The sequence below is a fragment of the Patiria miniata genome, unplaced genomic scaffold, assembly GCF_015706575.1.
Source record: "Patiria miniata isolate m_02_andy unplaced genomic scaffold, ASM1570657v1 HiC_scaffold_20, whole genome shotgun sequence".
NCBI lineage: Eukaryota > Metazoa > Echinodermata > Asteroidea > Valvatida > Asterinidae > Patiria > Patiria miniata.
This window is the reverse complement of record NW_024037059.1, coordinates 1,228,360-1,240,791: the sequence shown is the minus strand read 5'-3', so window position 1 is coordinate 1,240,791 and position 12,432 is coordinate 1,228,360. Positions and strand designations below refer to the sequence as shown.

The window sequence follows — 12,432 nt, the reverse complement described above, 5'->3', positions numbered from 1 at the left end:
CTGGCTGATCAATCTCCTGAGGTCAAAGCATAGCTGTATCAGATTTCATAACAATCACAGCCAGTCAATCTTGCTTTAGAGCAGGGAACACTCAACTGCTAAAACCAGTCACTTGATTTATTTTGACTGCTGGGCTGGCTTTGTTGTGATTGTCAGCAACAACTCATCAGATTCCTCGATACAAATATCTGCCACTACAAATGACAAACATCAACATTTTATCAAATATGATGTTTCAGACAGTGTTCTACTGCCATTTGGTACTGGCTTTCCTGACCAGTTAAGTTTCAAAACTGTGATTCCAAAGCAATGCTCTCTACAAACCATCACCCTCATCACTTGTCAATTTATGATCAGTTCATTTTAAATTCAGTGATCATCTGCTTTATCCGTTACCAAGCACTGTTTTTCCACAACTGATCAACTTCTAATCATTGCTCAACGATGATCTTAATCTGTAATTATCAAATACTTAATTTCAACTGCAAGTTTTGTATTAGTGACTGCTCTCTTAACTCACGAATCGCATATTAAATTAATGCAAAACTTCCGTCAGTGAAACAGTCTCAATAAGTGACAACAAGTTTATCCTTTCTCCGTAACTGACTGACATCAGCATCTACTTTGTCACAAATACTGACTAGCGTCCTCAAAATAGACTTCCAATAGTGGAAGCTTTATCTTACTTTACCAACATCAACTTGCACGATAACTATATTTTTAAAGAAAAATAATCTTTGACTCAAACACAATACCCTTCTCCATCAGTAGTCAACTGTGCAAAGCAGAGACCAACTTTTGTAATCAGTGATTAACTTATGTCGCTGGGGAATTGAGATAAATCAGTTTATAAACTCACTTATGTTTCAAAATAAGTTTTTAGTTTTGTCATCATCAACCTCATAAAACAGTAAGTGTCGCTATTGGTGGCAAAGTATAAACTCATTTATGTTTCAAAACAAGTTTTTATTTCATCCTTAACCTTATAAAACAGTAGGTGTTGCTATTAGTGACGAAATAAACACCATGGCACTTTCAAATCAAATGTAATTGAGCTGACAACAATTGTGTGTTTAAAGTAACACCCTAATAACTATCCAGGTAGGAAATAATTGTATTTCGTACCTTTTTTTTATACATTTTTCTGTCCGTCATTTATACTTAATATGTTTACTTTAAGAAGCCATTAAATGGTTTATCAACCAATAACATACAAAAAGACTCTAAAAGGAAAGACTTTTTTATGTTTAAATACGCCTTATTTTTTTGGGCAAAATGTGGAAATAAACAGTTTGAAGTTGGCAATTTGGCTGAAAAAAATTCATCTAAGTTGGGTTACAATAAACACACAATTATATTATTGGCCTGATAGGCCTAACCCATTGCACTTTCTGGTTTTATTTATGGGGTGTTTCTTTATGTTATTTTTAATTGTTTTTATCTAATTAAACCATCAGATGCATATTGAGGGGAATGATAAAGTCCAGTTCAAATAATGTTTGCATGTGTTCAAAAGTTCTTATAACCACTGAGGTTTGCCAAAAAAACCTTTAAATTGAAAGAAAATCTAATGTTCTTTCTACATATTCAAAGTGCATGTGTTTACAAATATTTGCATGCAAAAGTAGTGAAATTGTTAGTGACTATGCCACCAAATTAAGAATTTTTTTTGATACATATATATATAGGAGTTGGTATTTAAAGTTTCTATCATTACCTCTTAGCACAGTAAGTTTTAGAGACTAGAAAACTTACTTGGACTAATAATTGTCTAATTACACTAGGTTTTTGCTTAGTGATAATTGATGTCTGGAGATTGAGAACTTTTTTGGATCAAAATTTAAAGTTGCATTCCCTGTGCTCTTCAATAGATTCAATTTATTTCTTAATAAATGTTCATTTTGTATTTTTTATTCCATCCAACAAACTCCTTTTTTTGTGGGGCATCTGCAACCCTCAAAAAGGTTTAATAAGGGCCCAAAAAAACCCACAAAACCCCCCCCAAAAAAACCCAGAACGCGGTCCGAACATTATCAACACTGATCATGGGGCAGAAACCAGCCTACCCAACCAGAATGGAATTATATTGTACGGCCATAAGTATTTGAAATTCTTAAAGTAATAATTAATCATCAAACCAACCATGGACCAATTTTTCGATTCATTTCTCGTTCAAAAGTTAATAACTTAGATTACTATTAAAAAAATGCACTCTGGAAAAGTACTCTACATGTGTTTAGGGATAAACTCAAAACAGCACGGGACATGCAACTTTAATGTTCAACAAAATTAAAATGGATAAAAATTATTCTCTCAATTTAACACAGCAAATGTTAAAAATCGATTGAAGCTGACCGCAAGGAAACAAAATTTCCTCAAGCTGAGTTATTAAAGTATCACTAAACTAAACTAAATTTTGATGCAAGTCCAATCAGTAACTAACTACAAGTCACAACATCAGCAGTCTTCAAAGCTGTGATTAATCCACATTTTTGTGATTCATGCCTATGACAATAAAGCTTGCTTATTCATCACTACAATAACTTGTAGATTCGTTTACTTTTGCCTCAAATTTCACATTGGAAACAACTTTTAATCCTCTTGGTGGTTTTGGAGGAGTTTTGGAGGATTGAGGATGAATGGTGTTTGAGGATTTTGTAGGATTGAGGATGAATAGTCAGTGTTTGAAAAGAAGGAGGATTTTGGAGGATTGTTTGAGGCAGGACTGTCTGATGAACTTGAAGGATTGAGGCGCTGGGTATCCTTCATTTGAACATAAGTGGAACATTTTGGAGGGTGAGAGTTTCTGACATGGTTGATAAATCTTTTTCTCCCTAACTGCCTGTCAATTTTAAAACAATGATTGTTTGTTTCATTTCTAACTCCCTAGGGGGTGTGCAAAATTATATTGAAATTGGAGGATTCAGGAATGTTGGGGCTATAGAATCAGATCGGGAGTGGACACCGCAATCCACTTCATTTATTTGTTCAAAATAGTATGATGCATTCATTTCTTTGGAGGGGAGAACAGGATGAGGAAATAATAGAAAGGACAGTAATTGCAAGGTGTAGAGGTTGGCTTCTGTTTAGTCTAGAAAATGACTAAGAAGAACACCCAAGGCAGAAGAACAAAGAAGAATGTGTATGGAGATGAACATGTATAGCAAATTGTTAACTGCAATAACAGCAAACAGAGGGAAATTGTAATAACTGCAATACTTCAATCAGAATATGGAAATAGAAAATCATTAAACTATTGTTCAATAATAATAATCAAAACAATACAAATGAAAAACCTTACACACATTGGTAACCAATGCATTTATGTAAGGCATGCCCCTATAAGCTTCAGATTTTAAAAGAATGCCTCCATCTTTAACTTATTGTTCTCACTGTTCTTTTACTCTGCTTTAAATGGAAGTAAATGTTACTGTTGAATTGAAATAAGATCAGAAAAGAATGGAAGGCAAAGGTATCTAAGAAAGATGGCATAAAGAGATGAATAAAGAATAGATACTGAGGGCAGAGTACCAAAGAAATGGTTGCCCAAAAGGAAGGGAGGGGATGACTCTCAGAGTTGGCTAGCAAGCAGCTTATATGACCATGTCTACCGCAATATGAACGACCACTGATATATTATTCAGTAATAAAAATTATGTGCACAAGACCGACAAACTACGCGAACGCCCCTAGCAATGTACTTGCCATGAGTTAAAGGGACTTTGTAATTAACAGCATGCACCAACTACTAACATTTATTTAAATAACCAGGACTTTTGAGATATGGCGAACCAAAATGAAGACTTTGGCTGTACTTCATTTGGTTTTTGGTATTCTTAGCTAAAGAAGATTATTTGTCAAACTTTAAATCATTCATATTTTGTGATCCACGCGATTGACAAAGCCCCTTCATATCCAGAGAAGTGCTAAAAGAATTTTACAATTACCTTCAATTAACATTAGGAAAATTATGACCAATGATTGTGCTTGAATGGCCTTTAATTTTCTTTCTGAGAGCTCCCAAGACACCCTTTGGTTAGACAATGTAAGTGCACAGTTTTGCACATGAATAGTTGCTTGTGATAACAGTTGAGTTTTTGGTTGTTGTGTTGCAATATGATGAAGAAAGGACTATAGTTTAGCAGAGGAAATACAGGCAAAGGATTTGATCCAGCTTCACAAAATAAAAGATTGAGTTGGCTTAGCTTTGGTTGTATTTCTATGATAGTAAGATGGGATTTTAAAAAACTCCAAAGTGTAGAATAGCAACACTGTAATATGCAGAGGATTTTAAAAAGTTTGTTTTTTCAGTTGATGAATAAGGACTAAAAGGTCTAGCAAACGTGGAGAAAAAAAGGCAGGAACATGTAGATAGGGTGAGGAATTTATGAAATTATTTTTGAGTATTTAGAAAAGAAGCCAGAAGTTAGCCATAGATTTAAAAGGAGAGCAACAATTTTTGGAACTAATTGTCAGCTACATGTTATCCTGATCCAGCCTGGCACCTACAATTCACTAACATAACAGCATGGCTTTCTCAAATTTATCATCAATCTCAATCATTTGCAAAAACAAGAAACATTTTCACTTCATTTTGTCAGCAAATGATTTTCAATATCAAAGTTAATAGTTACAATATTATGATCTTTTCCTAGACCAAAATATGCAACCCTTATCAAAACAGGCAGCTCAGAGATTTGAAGTGTCTAAATTTTTCCATCAATGATTAAGTAAAGAAAGGTAAAAATTTGTTATTTCTGTGGCATATTATGCAGTGACAGAAACTACATTTTACATGCTCAGACAAAAAAATGTTCACATATTAAGATCTCAGAACCAAATGTTATCAGGTAAACAAACTCATGAATTTTGAAAACAAAATGAAATCAGTAGGAAATGAAACAAATGAAAAACCAATCTTTTCTAGCAACCAATGATAGAGTAGGCATATGTGTGTACCATTTGCCACAGAAAACTATATGGCAACAGTTAAAAGCATATATAGGATCATTTGCTGTTCATGTATTTTCTTTACCCAATAATAACATCACTCAAAATCTAAAGAAGAGTGTTCAAAACCTTATCTGTTGAAGTTTCAGTTCAGTGAATAGTACACTTTGTAAGGAAACTGTAAAAAACCAAGCATGACTTTTTGATTATGTTTCGTCAGCACTTTTTATTCCAAAAACCATGCAAATAACTGATTGTTGGAAATCACCTACATTTCTTGATATTTTTTTTATATGTAAGCATGTCAGACACGATAATTTTATGGGGTGTTTAGCACCATTACTATCACTAATTAGTCCAATTAAGTATTTTATAATAATGTGGAAGGTTAATTTTGGGACAAATGCAAATGATCCTATATGCCTTTAAATAGTTTGGAGAAAAATGCTTCAATTCATAGTAACTTTTCACTTAAATCTCTCCTATGAAACATAAAACCTGCTCCATCAAATTAAGAATGTGTGCACCCTACTGTAAGAGGTTTGCTACAATGATTGTGGCAGTTTTATCAGCTTGCAAACCATTATGAAAGTCACTGGACACTTGATGCAAATATTTCAATCTAACTGTGTTTCTCTTTGACAGTTCACACAAATAAAATTCTGGTTTGATATCAAATCACACAGTAATCACTTTAATAAGGGGAACTTTTAATTCCTCTTTGTTTCAGAAATGACTGTCATGATCATTGTTGAGAAATTATACTCATTTCTCTTTCTTCTTCAAATTACAATGTATTGTCCAGGATGCTGTCATGTAAAAATATCAAATTACTTTCAATCAGAATGTTGAGGACAAAACTCCAATTCACAAGAATCAAGTGAGAGAATTATGGTCATTTTCAAAGGAGGTTGTTTGGAGCACATTGTGATGAGTTTTGATGGAGCAGGTTGTATTCTTGGTTTGACTCACCCTTAAGGTCATCCCAGTCACCATGGTGATGGTCATCCAGCCTGTCCTGCCTAGTCTAGGCACTGGTCTGGTCCAATCCAGCCTCAGCATGGTTTGCAAAGGTCAGTCTCTTCTGAGATTTAAAACAAACATTCAAACTTCATTAATTTGCTAATCAGAATTTTTATTTGAGAGTGTGTCCTCATATATCACGAGGGAAAGTTCGCAAGGGATCAGAGACACCATTTTAATAAGAAAGTCCGATATCAAAATTGTCCCTTGTGGACATAATAAAATGGCAAGACAATGATTCTTCGGTCCAACAAGTTTTCTGATTTTTGTCTTATTGATAAATGTTTATTACAAAGAATTCATTGACACACTCACCAGTTTGGAACTCTCAATCGTCCTGAGAGAAGCCAGATAAGACCTCAGGATGGTGCCTCATCCCTCACAGACATCCTGAGCTGCCTGTCTGCACCTTGGTTCCCATGGCAGAAGATCAATAGCTACCATCTATGTAGACAGCATCTGTCCAGATACAGCTTCCCACAAGGAAGCTATGGCGTTGTTCACATGAACTGCTGAAGTTTTAAGTTGCACGTTGTTTGCACCTCCAGCACCGCTCATGGTCAAGAAGTCCCTCAGTGTTTCATCCAGTCTTGTGGATTCTACCGAGTACCAGAGTAGAAGTAGAAATACTGCAGACTGCTACTAGAAGTTCAAGCAGCGGCCTCCCAAATCGTCCAAAAGGCTACACTCCAACAAGGTACATGTACATCAACATCATCTTTGCAATTCAAGTTCAAGATGGAGTGAACTGCAAGCAACTCATGGAGCAACTAAGTTTGAGTTTTGAAAGTAAAGACCAGTCAAATCTCAGTTCACTGGTTTCCCGTGCATGTAATACTTGGGAATGAAGGTGCGGTCATGGCGGTTGATTTTCAGAACAGCCGTCTCACTCTCACCAGGTTTGTCATCTTCAAGCACTCCGCTGTGGTCCTAGCCCGCCATGAATCCTTGCCAAGTCGTTGGTCAGCAATGAGGCCTGTCTCTGAAGTCAAAATCCTTACAAGCAATGATTATTTTGCAAGCTTTTTGCAGTGCAAAACTCAGTACACTCATGTAGCACGTGTACCATACTGGATCAACCTTGCTAGATAGAGGGCACACGTATGCAAACAGTGTACAGCAGAGTGTGCAGGAGCAGGCCGAATGCTTTACAAGTGTATTTCAAATTTGGCAACTTTCTTTTGCCTTTTGAAAACATGAAATTATCATCATGATCTCCATCATAAAGACTTTTAAAGTTGATCATTGTTCAAAGTGATCCAGTAAACTAACATCCCCTATTTGACAGCTTTAGTTCAGGAAATTTCCCTTTAGCAGGAAAGCTTCCCTTAACAGGATCACCACCGGGAAGGTAGCTGTCATGATCCCATGTTAGTAAAGAGAGGAAAAAGGGGAAGGGCAGAAATTAGAAGGTGCGTGCGAGAGATGGAGAGGGAAGGGAGGAAAACAGAGGAAAGAGGAAGAGAAAAGGAAGATAGAAATGAAACGGTGCGTGCAAGTGACAAAAGAGTAGGTGTAGAGAGGAAAGAGAGACAGAAATGGACCAGTGCGTGCAAATGATGATAGAAAGGGGATGACGGACGGGATGGAGGATGGGGAAGGAGGGTGGGGAAGGAGGATGGGAAGGAGGGTGGAGGTATGGGGAGGGAATGTACGGTGATGAGCCAGTCAGGAATCACCAAGGGGAGTAAGGGAAAGTCTTGTCTCAACTGTGGCTGCAGTGCAATGACTAGCTCCAGCGTTTCACAGGTGAGATGCAACTCAGCAAATTGCAGGTCCATATACGCAAGCAATTGGTTACTACCAAAAAGTCACTGTAAGCTTACCAGATAGTCAGTTGGCTTGTGGTATAAATCAAGAGTACACAGTTGAATAGCCATTTTCTCCTACCTTTTGGTGGGTGGGGTCTTCTAATGGAAATGGCAAAATAAACACAAAAAACTGAGTCATTTATCAAGACCTCTCGCAGTAAGCTAAAAAAATGAAGTTCAAATTACATGAAAACCACAACATTTGAGCAAACTCCCTCTTTTGTGGGCGGGACACTGGTCATAATTAGGGGGTGGGGAAATTACAAATTACAAAATAATACAATATCTATCCAAACCCCTTGTCATTTTTGTTCTTATTTTGGCCTTAGCAGTAAGCAGTAAATAAAAAAGTATATTTCAAATTGCATTTCAATTTGACGCAAGAGTAAGTTCAGTTTTTTTAGTAAAAAAAAGGTAAATTTTTTTTATATAAACAATTAATGATATATACAAGCAATTTTGTGCTTGAAATCCATTTTTTATCAATTACTGTAGATGTCAAAGTTTGACTGTCTATTTTCTTTAATCAAATCCAGCACAAAAATGGGACACTTGAGGAAGGACTGAAGAAAACGTTTGGCGGATTTAAAGGAAGGAATAACTTTTTTCAAATGGTTAAATTTCACGTCATATTTGAATTCTAAGTGACTTTCAGTTGTTAAATAAAGGTCAACCTCCAAAATCAAAAACCAAAAATCTTGGAATATTCCCCAAATTTTTGTGTCACATTGGCTGTAATAATGTAAAAATTGTGCCATATTTCAGTTAATTATGGCTAAAGTCGGTTAAAAAAAATTGATTCGCTAAGAGTTTGGCCAGAAATCTTGGGAGAAGCAGATACTTGGTAATAAAAGAATAAGGCAAGATTACCATATGCGAAGTTCACGAATTTTCCTCTGTATTGACTAACAAGCCCCCAGATAGCAATTTCATGTCATCAAAGTCAATTTGAGCAGTGAGAAAATACAAGCATTTTCTTAGAAAACACTTAGAATTTTTCAGTTCACTCTCATAGGGTTTGTACACAGAGTGTTGAGTGAACTTCGTATATGGAAATCTTTCCAAAGAATAATCTGCAAATTTAAAAAAAGATGTATATTTTAATCTAATCAACATTGTTACTTTTCCAAATCTAATCTACATGTATGTTGGTCAAATTCATTCCACTACGACTGAAGCTACACATGGGCATCGCGAAGTCATATTGGTTAAAATTTAATGGGTTGGGGGTGGGGGGTGCAAAATGTCCCTGCTCCCCTCTAAAACTGATTAACCGAGAATATGTTGAGAAATACACAAGAATTTTTGGGGAAAATATGTTTTGCCCCCTCTAAAAAAAAACCTGGCGACACCCCAGACGGCGACTAGACTGGTACATGCCCAACCATAGCCCCATAAATGTGGCCAATTTACTGGACTACCTCCGTAAATAAAGGCCACACTTCCATCATACAAAAACATGTCGAATTTTGTCAAATTTTGATTTTCACATTTAGGGTTAGTTTGTAGTTTATTTTTGCTTTAGAAGCATACTCACCCTCTTTATAGGTTAATCAGAAAGTGCTGCCTTTTTCAGATGTCTAATTTTCGTGAAATTTCATGTTGAAATTTTGATACGCAAACATTAGCTCTGTAGTACGGCCAGACCGCCAATGCTCCCCTACACGCTGAACTCTAATGTAGCGATTTTGCTACCGATTTTGATCGAGATTATCTTTTCATCCAGGACAGAAATTTCCAAAGTTAAGGTTCCTAGTCGTAGAAGAACTCATACCTTTTTGAAAAAACGTTCTTTTATCTCAAAATCTTCATCCATCTGACCAAAAGACGACATTCAGTCATCATCACCCACAAAATCGTCCCGAAATGTTTCCTCCATGCGATTTCAAAAAGGCGGCCGCATTGTAATGTATGCATTATGCGGGCGCGCTTGGGCAACTTATGAATATGCACTGAATTTCATGACGTTTGTCGGGCGCTCGGTGCGGCTGGCCATACAAACACGAGGTCATGAACTGAATATAATGCATATTCATAACCTTACCCAAGCACGCCCGCCTAATGCATACATTACAATGTGGCCACCATTTTGAAATCACATGGGGGGAAAAGATTTTCGTGGGTGATGATGACTGAATGTCATCTTTTGGCCAGATGGATGAAGATTTCGGGATAAAAGAACGTTTTTTCGAAAAGGTATGAGTTCCTCTACAAGTAGGAATCTTAACTTTGGAAATGTCTGTCCTGGATGAAAAGATAATCTCGATCAAAGTCGGTAAAAATATCACTACATCAGAGTTCAGCGTGTTGGGGAGCATTGGCGGTCTGGCGGTACTACAGAGCTTGTGATAGTACCGGCACAGCCAGACGCAGTCAGGCTACGCAAACCTGTGCAAACGAATCTGGAAATTTCACGAAAAATAGACATCTGAAAAAGGCAGCACTTTCTGATTAGCCTATAAAGAGGGCGAGTATGCTTCTAAAGCAAAAATAAACTACAAACTAAGTCTAAATGTGAAAATCAAAATTTAACAAGCCTCGTTTAATTGTGTGATTAAAAAAGTAGGCCTAAACCTAGCCCGACTGCGTCTGGCCGTACAGTACTATCGCAAGCTCTGTAGTACGGCCAGACGCTGAATGCTTCCCAAAAGACTGAATTTTTTTGGCCGCTGATGTAGCGATTTTGCTACATCTTTTGATCGAGATTATCTTTTCATCCAGGACAAAAATTTCCACAGTTAAGGTTCTTAGTCGTAGAGCAACTCATACCTTTTCGAAAAAACGTTCTTTGGTCTCAATATTTTCATCCATCTGGCCAAAAGACGACTTTCAGTCATCATCTTCCACAAATATCGTCCCGAAAATGCTCCCCCATGCGATTTCAAAATGGCGGCCGCGCTGTAACTCATGAATATGCATAAACAGTCTGTGACGTATGACCTCGTGTTTTTGGACGTGCGTCGACAACAGCCCAGTACGTGCGTGCATACCGCCGCGCGGACGTACTTGTGCATGCACGTACTTGGCTGTTGTCTACAAGTAATGTACATGTACGTACATGTACGTACGGCGCCGCCGCACGCACGTCCAAAAACACGAGGTCATACGTCACAGACTGTTTATGCATATTCATGAGTTACAGCGCGGCCGCCATTTTGAAATCGCATGGGGGAGCATTTTCGGGACGATATTTGTGGAAGATGATGACTGAAAGTCGTCTTTTGGCCAGATGGATGAAAATATTGAGACCAAAGAACGTTTTTTCGAAAAGGTATGAGTTGCTCTACGACTAAGAACCTTAACTGTGGAAATTTTTGTCCTGGATGAAAAGATAATCTCGATCAAAAGATGTAGCAAAATCGCTACATCAGCGGCCAAAAAAATTCAGTGTTTTTGGAAGCATTCAGCGTCTGGCCATACAACAGAGCTTGCGATAGTACTGTACGGCCAGACGCAGTCGGGCTAGCCTAAACCAACAAAAATTCAAAACAAATGGGAACTCAACTGAAACAAAGATATATTTCCGAATGTCTTCGAGTGGGGAGAACTGAAAACTTTGGTATTATAAGAACACAAGTAACCAGTTACAAACACCCCCCCCCCCGTCTTACACCACGCCCCCCCCCCCCCCCCCCCCCCCCCAAGGAGTTTCAAAGCACACGATTCCACGAATGTGACGGTGCATTTTTTGCATCAAAAAATTTGGCAAAATTAGTTTGAAACAAGGTTTACTTCTACACTCACCAAGTTGGCGGACCATTAATTCGTCAAACTACTATAATTTGAAGACTCAAAGAAGAATTTACGCACGGTAAAATGTTCTCCCAAATTCGAAGACCAATCGTGTCGAAACTCCTCATTCTGGGCGAAAAATTTGACATGGCCGGATAAGGTTGGCCGGTACCTGGCGGATGCACATAAATACTAACAGGTTGATGTGTACCAGGGAAACACGTGGTATTGATCTAGAAATTCAAAGCTTTCGGCGCGCGAGCAGCGGTGATAGCCTCGATTCAAGCCTTGGCAGGTTTCACTGCACCGCAATGCTGGTTGCCCTTCACGAAGTAAGTGAACCGTGATTGTTCCAAATCGACTTTAACAAAGACAACATATGCAAAACTTTGCAGATTTAAAAAAATATCTTTTCCTAAAAAATCTAAATTTTCCGTGCGGCCATGAGGTATTTTTCAAACCTTGTATTGGTTCTGTTCCCTTCCGGCTTAGGCTTCATGGGCTTGTCAAGTTCGTGATTTCAACTGAGCAAACTCGAATCAGATCGGTCAAGACTAATCGCAGGCCCCATTTTCTGGTACTGGATAACTGATTATAATTATGTTATGAAGCACTAAAAAAAAATGTTTAATTTTAAGCATTGAAAGACCATTTTAAGTTACAAATTCAGAAGATTGCAGGTGAAATATGACTCCGAACGCCCCCCCAAAATTCCGCGCATGAGGCAAGAGGGAACTTTAAAAAGTTGTACTCGTTTATGATCTATCCTTATTCGCGGCTTCTCTTGTAGACTAGTATACTTGATTGAAAATTACATGTTCATTAATATATGATAATCGGGGAAAGAAACTGGCTCTCAAAAATTTGCTGTCACCATATTTATTGACACATTTACCTAGCACGCTATAATCAAGTG

The 12,432-nt window shown here is 37.5% G+C and overlaps 1 long non-coding RNA gene across 1 annotated transcript; it reads right to left on the bottom strand.

Moving 5' to 3' along the window:
* Positions 1–2,725: 2,725 nt before the first annotated feature.
* On the bottom strand, positions 2,726–11,720 carry LOC119728814. Its single transcript, XR_005271144.1, has 3 exons — positions 11,529–11,720; positions 6,289–7,883; positions 2,726–6,034 (listed from the first exon to the last, which is right to left on the bottom strand). It is a non-coding gene; the product is annotated as an uncharacterized LOC119728814 (long non-coding RNA).
* Positions 11,721–12,432: the final 712 nt, after the last annotated feature.